The sequence below is a fragment of the Curcuma longa genome, unplaced genomic scaffold, assembly GCF_044706935.1.
Source record: "Curcuma longa cultivar G26 ecotype Majalengka, Jawa Barat unplaced genomic scaffold, ITB_CL_G26_1.1 contig_26673, whole genome shotgun sequence".
NCBI classification, from domain to species: Eukaryota; Viridiplantae; Streptophyta; class Magnoliopsida; order Zingiberales; family Zingiberaceae; genus Curcuma; species Curcuma longa.
The window spans coordinates 28-6,689 of record NW_027433178.1 but is presented as its reverse complement, the minus strand read 5'-3'; the positions used below and the strand labels follow the sequence as shown (position 1 = coordinate 6,689).

The 6,662-nt window shown below is 36.9% G+C and overlaps 1 long non-coding RNA gene across 1 annotated transcript; it reads left to right on the top strand.

Annotated features, from left to right (window-relative positions):
- Positions 1–1,548: 1,548 nt before the first annotated feature.
- LOC141818924 (uncharacterized) lies at positions 1,549–5,769 on the top strand. Its single transcript, XR_012601016.1, has 3 exons — positions 1,549–1,781; positions 1,879–1,982; positions 5,721–5,769. It is a non-coding gene; the product is annotated as an uncharacterized LOC141818924 (long non-coding RNA).
- The last annotated feature ends 893 nt before the right edge of the window (positions 5,770–6,662 follow it).

Here is a 6,662-nt window from a genome sequence, read left to right as displayed (position 1 = left end):
GGAGACACAGGAGAAGTACTAGACGACGCAGAAGGGTAATGGCAGGAGTCATCCCGGCGTCCGTGGTGATCGGTTTATGCTCCGTAGTGTTGATTGTGTACTTTATATACGTGTGCAATACACTCGCTGAGAAGGATGGCGAAGTGGAGGAGGGAGGAGAGGGTGCCGCCGCCGCAGGAAATAGTGAGGAGGTCGGCGCTGCTGACGATGGTGTGGGGAAGGACGCCGGCGAGGAGGGTGGAATTTCGGCTGGAAAAGCTTAATTCGTCCCTGTGACCGGAGCAGCCACAAGTTTGATCAAATATGTATATTTCAGTTCATCAATTTGCAATTCAATTTGCTCATCAATTGTTTGCAGAGTACTCTACTCGATCGAGAAAAGGAACGCTAAGCTTGAATGAATGTAATTATGATTAAAAAAAAGACAATAAAAAAAGAACTGTTGATTAAAAAAAGACAATAACCTGGTCGTGCAGTCGTGCCAAGCATCAAACCAGTTCAGACTGTTGTGGCAAATGTAGCCATTGGACGAGATGTGGGTTCATGTTGGTGTTAAAGAAAATAAATTGTGGAATTTACCTAAACACGCTGATAGTTTTCTAAATTTACTGAAACACACTTTAAGTTTTTTTTTAAAAGAAAAACAAAGATTTCAAAATAAAAAAAAATTGATAAATCCCAGTCAGTCTGATGGACTCAATCCCTGTGGATGATCGGTCCGGTCCACGGAAGTTTCCCACCGACCACCAGGATAAATTGGAAAGCGCATACGGCGGCCAATCCAGATGCCCAACATCCTTTGATTGCATTCCTCATTTGGAAGAAAATTCTTACAAATACACCGTAGCTGGGGATCGAACCGCAGGTCTCTGGGTCACAACCCGGATGTCTTACCGTTGCACTATTGCCCCGGGGACAAAGATTTAAAAATCAACACTTTGAACTCGGTGCAGGTGATTGAAAATATTAGGGGTGTAATCGAACCAAGCCAAGTTGAACAGTAAGAGACTCGAGCTCGAGTTCGGTTCGTTTTTCCTAAGCTCGAGTTCGATTCGAGTTTTAATTTTTAAGCTCGAGCTCAGTTCGTAATAAAATTAAATAGTTTGCGAACAGCTCAAGCTCGGTTCGAAAAAGACTTGTTTTAAAGTTAAACGAATTTGATTCGAGCTTAGTTCAAAAATAGTTCGTTTAAAAGTTAAACGAGCTTAGTTCGAGCTTGGCTCGCTAATATATAATATTTATAATTCATATAATAATATATATATATATACACGAGTCTTTTAACAACCATGTTCGTGAGCCTTTAAACGAATATGTTCACGAGCTCACGAACCAAATACTGTTAAGCTCGAGCTCGGTTCGATAATATCTTTGAGCTCGAAATCAGGCTCAAGTTCCGCTCGTTAACTTAATCGAACGAATTCAAATGAATTTTTTTTTGAATCGAGACTTGAATAGCTCGTGAACAGCTTGGCTCATTTACCCTCTAGAAAATATCAATAAAGTTTAGGAGTATAGTGCCCTTAGGTTTTGTGTTCCTTCGCAACTCTCACGGCGCCCACCCGCTCCCCTTGCTTCGTCGCGGCGTGCCGCCTCTCCTTTTCCAGTTGCCCTTGGTTGCAGCAATTGCCAGAAATGTCGGCCTATTGTCTCCCGTGCAATCCCACGAGAGTTCCCTACTGCAAGGTGCCGACTGGAGCATCTAGTTCGTTGCATTGCTTTGTTTCACCACTGAATCAAAATTTTGCGGACAAGATTCGACCTATTACCTTTAAGAGCGGGTATATTAGAACGCCTTCATGGTTATTCTAGTTTGAGAAACTTCGATCTTGTTTCAATTGTCACTGTATTTGCATAAAGATGCCTCATCTGTTGCAGGAAATATTCTACTTCCATGGATAAATTATGTGTATCTAGGAGATCTCACTTGGCTAAAACATTGGTGCGAGCAGCTTTCGGTGATACGCCTGGTGATTCACCTTGTAAGAAGTCTTTAAAGTTTTATAATATATTTTTGTTATGAATTCATATAGGGCTTAGTTTGTCGTGAATTATGCAACATTTGCAAGTCTGTTCTGTTTGTGTATGAAGTAGGCTAGGATTCTGAAAGCATAATCAACTTTTCCATTGAAGTTGGACTGGTCCCCTTGATCAGACCAAGGTTTGACACCATATCTACTTTACTATCACTCAACCCTACTAGATGGGTGCAAGTTTATAGAAATCTAAATAGCCTAGGTCGAGTTTGGGCTAAAACCCATTGATCGACTTAGAGAGCTTAGGTTACATCAATTTCAGGTCTTGTGAGTTTCTGAAGTGGCAAGGAGTTCAAATGTGTCCTCCATTATTTATTTCAAGCTCCCCAGATGTGTTCCAGTATTATGCTGACTTTTAGCTCAAGCGTTATAACTGAAGATTTTTTTCTCCTTGCACTATTAGGGAAGCCAGAAAACAGTACAGGAGGGCACATTTGGACTCCTTGGCACTTCAAGAACAATGGATTTTGATCGAAATCCACTGATGGACTTAGACTATTGGTATTTCTGCAAATTTACAACCTCATGAAAGGATAGGGTTTGGAGAAGGTAGATTTGATGTCAAATATTTGTTCTGATTTTAATAGTTAAATTAAAAAAAAATAAATTCGAGTTGTATAAATCGACAGGTGAGAGAGGAAGGGAGAGATATTTACTTTCTACCAGTGGAGAGAGAGGGAGGAAAGATGTTGAAGTTGCATGCATCCAAACCATAGAAATAATTTTTATATTTAATGGAGAGATATTTGCTTTCCACAAGTGGAGAGAGAGGGAAGGAGAGAGATATTGAGGTTGCATGCATCCAAACCATATAAATAATTTTTATATTAAATCTTTTGAATGTGGCATGCTTTTGGAAATCGGCATGTGGAAAGTTAACATTGACGGGAGAGATAGAACGGGAAGGCCATCATAAATCAGTGCACCCTTTGGTCTTTTTTAAAGTATGGTGTGTGATTTGAGAATTTTCTAAATCTACATGCGCCTTTTGGTAAATCGCTGATTCATCTGATAAGTCCAATTTGAAAGCGAAAAGCAACAAAAATTGCTATCCATAAGAAAATCATAATTCATTAGTATGTGCAATTTGGTTCCTTATTCACATTGAAAGTTTTCAACATAGTAAAATTATTATTGGTTATATGCCCTACAACCCATGATGGGTCATGTTTACCTATTCAGGATATCCACAACTTGGAGTCTGGTTTCTTTTTTACATGTTTCTCGATTGGTGAGTTTGCTCCCAAAACTGTCTCTTGGTCTACCAAAATCTCTCCTTATATTACACTGTTTTTTGAATGTTGCAACTCCTTTATGATTTTGATTAAATGTATATAGCTACATTATCCATTTGTCCTTCTAAGATTGGATCTATCCCACCTTGAATTGATAGGATTTCTCTGCTTATTCACCTTAGACAATTTGTTTTCAGCATTTGTTGTTGTCATGTGAGTAATACATTTCAAAAAAATGGAGTGGGTTATAGCTGCCAACCTGAGTTATGAGGTTCTTTTTTCCTGACTATACCAAAAAAGTCATTAGTTATAATAGCTTTATGAATCCGTTGGGAGTTTTTTCTGACTATTCCAAAAAAGTTATTGCTCATAATAGCTTTATCAATCCGTTGTTTTAACTGAGTGCGCCTAGAAAACTATTGTTCCAATCCTCACTAGGGTACTTTCAGGATCAGGGGTCAATTTTAATCCAGTCTGTCAAAGGCCCCAAATTGACATAGTCATCTTACAATATGACAAGATCTGATCCATTTAGCTGCTACCCAAGGAGCAGGTATTAGCTGACTAATTTGTAATTTCTTCACTCTCTCTAGGTGAGCAGGTATTAGCTGACTAATTTGTAATTTCTTCACTCTCTCTGAGGTAAATAGTTTCTTTTGAAGAAGATTACAAAATGTTTACTCAAGATGAATAAGAAGCTTCCTTAATATCTTCTACTTTTCCTGAATCATAAAGATAAGATTAAACTGCTTCAATAGAAATTTCACTCTTGATCATCACAGGGAACAATGATGACTCTTAGCAACAAGTGGGCAGCAACTGGGCCTAATAATGGATTAATTATTTATGAATATAATAAGAAAATTGAAGAAGAATTTTTTAGTCACATCTAATCCCGTTTGAAATTAAATGATTTGACACACTACTAAGGGCTATGAGATACAATCAGAAATAATCAATCCCTCACCAACATGGACCAATGTGTAAATGGAATTACTTGGAATGAAGCCAATGTTAGACGGAATAACCAATTTCTAGCAAAACTGAGGCAGCATTGGCACGGCAATGGGTCAAAAGATGGTCCAAGTTGGATGTTCAGAAAGGATCCTTAGTGCTCTAGATGGAGGAAGGTGATGGAGCTCAGGATGCAGGATTTCAACAAATTCTAATGTGGATGGAGCTTTGGAGTGAGACTTTCACTGAAATTGAGACATTCCATGTATTGCTACTTGGGCCGCACAGTGCAGGAATGATCAAAAAATGAATGCCGGAAGACATGACTTTAGAAAGTATTTCTCTCTTCAGTATTTGATTACATTCCATTTAGGATTGTGCCTCGGTCAAGCAATGCCTTATTCAGATTCCCTGTAGAACAATTAGATATTTAATTAGGGATAGAAAGTGGGAAGTTTAAAGTTCATAGGAATGATTAGGAATTGTTTCCCTAGCTTTGGTTACCATGGAGAATTGTTTCTGAAAGGGAAACCTAAATTTCAAAATTTATTTGTCTAAAACATAAATCAAAATACTGCTTTTTGAATAATTTCATATTTTTCGAAGGTCAGATTTGAGCTCCATTCCAAGTAAAAGCGAGTCTTCCGTCCACAAAATCATATAGAGAAAAATTGGAGCAAGGCTCTTTGCTCTCACCCCCCTCTTTTTCTGCTAAAGGAGACAGAACTTGACACTGGAGAAATCTTCCACTCACCTTGTTTCTGTCTATGTTTCCCTTTTCTCATAGGAAGTGCGTTTGAAGTCTTTTTTTTTTTTTCCTTCCACAGTTTCTAATGGTTGATTCTCCAATTATTAAAATTATATTATACTCTAGTTTATCTCTTAGTCCTATATATTTTTAGTTGTTATTTTTTGAATTAAGATATTAAAATTTTATGTTATAGATAAATTACTTAATTCTTCTTCATAGTCATTAAATAATTCAAATTTAAATCGTAAAACACTCTGTTTTACTATATTTTATGTGATATCATAATCTTATTTATTTTAAATGGTACAAATAGTAAACAATATATTTCTAAATTTTATTAGTGATTTAAGATTTCAAATTTTTCATGGGTAATAAGTAACTTGTATAATTTATTAATTAAGTAACATGATAGTATTTGAAATTATTTCTGCTGACTCTGTTGGAGCAATATAACCAGATCATGGTTTTTGAACTGGCAAATATCAATACTGCAGTATTTTTTCACCTGTGATTTAAGAGATGGTGGCCTCCATTCTATCACTTGCCTTATTTCTTTTCCTTCCTGCCTCTGGTTTGGAATTACTGACAACTTCATTAATGTATGATATATAGTTTGTCCCATTGTATGTGTCAATGGTAATTTATGTTCCATCAGCTTGTCTGTACTACTGCTTACTTTGTAAAATTATAATTCTGATTAACAGTGTACACTTTTCAGCCAATATTTGATACTTCTTGCTTCAGCTGTTTTTACTAGGATCCATGTAAAGGACCCATATAAGCGGCTTGGGATAGCAAGATACATTGAAGAAGAAATTCAAGCTGCTAGCATACATAATTAAAATTCCTCAAAACCAAATAACTAAGTGGGAGAGAGATTTTTTTTATCCCGCGGCCTCAGATTACTGGTTTGATAGTGATGCATTCAAACTTACGTGTTGGCTCTGAGTTCTTTCCTCCCCATCGGATGAGTTTGTTGCGGATCACTTAGATCAAACTTCCTTAGAGGATGACTATAGGAAATTATTTAAGTGCGTGTGATCTTCTCCATCTGAAGGGATACAATCCTAAATAATTACTTTAGTGTCAAGTAATGGTGAACACTTAGAACACATATAATGGTATCCTCTCCATCGGAGTCACTGCTATTATTTTGTGTGGCCAAAGATAAATCAACTATTAATTTTACTTATCATAAAGTTAAGTTGATAAGATAGTAAAATTAATGGATAAAACATCCTCTTATAAATGCTTGAATTAGTAAGCGTTCACACGATCGTGGCTTACTAAATTCCCTATGTGTGAGGTGTTGGTGAATTTAAATTATATTATTTGAGGAATCAATATAATTTTAAAGTTCTAAAGTTTTGACCAAATCTCACTTTTGTGATTCTCAGGACTTTCAGAATGACTTTCAACCCACTAGCCGTTATACTCAAAAGAAACAAACTTACTGGTCCTAACTATATAGATTGGAAATGCAACTTGGACATTGTCTTGACTGCTGAGGAGTACAAGTTTGTACTTCATGAGGTCTGTCCTAGCGTGCCTGAAAGAGATGCTACCGAAGAGGAGAAAGAAAGACATAGGAAATGGGTTAAGGCGGATGAGATGACGCGTTATTACATCTTGGCATCTATGTCAAATGTACTGCAACATCAGCATCAGGCCATGACTCTGTGTAAC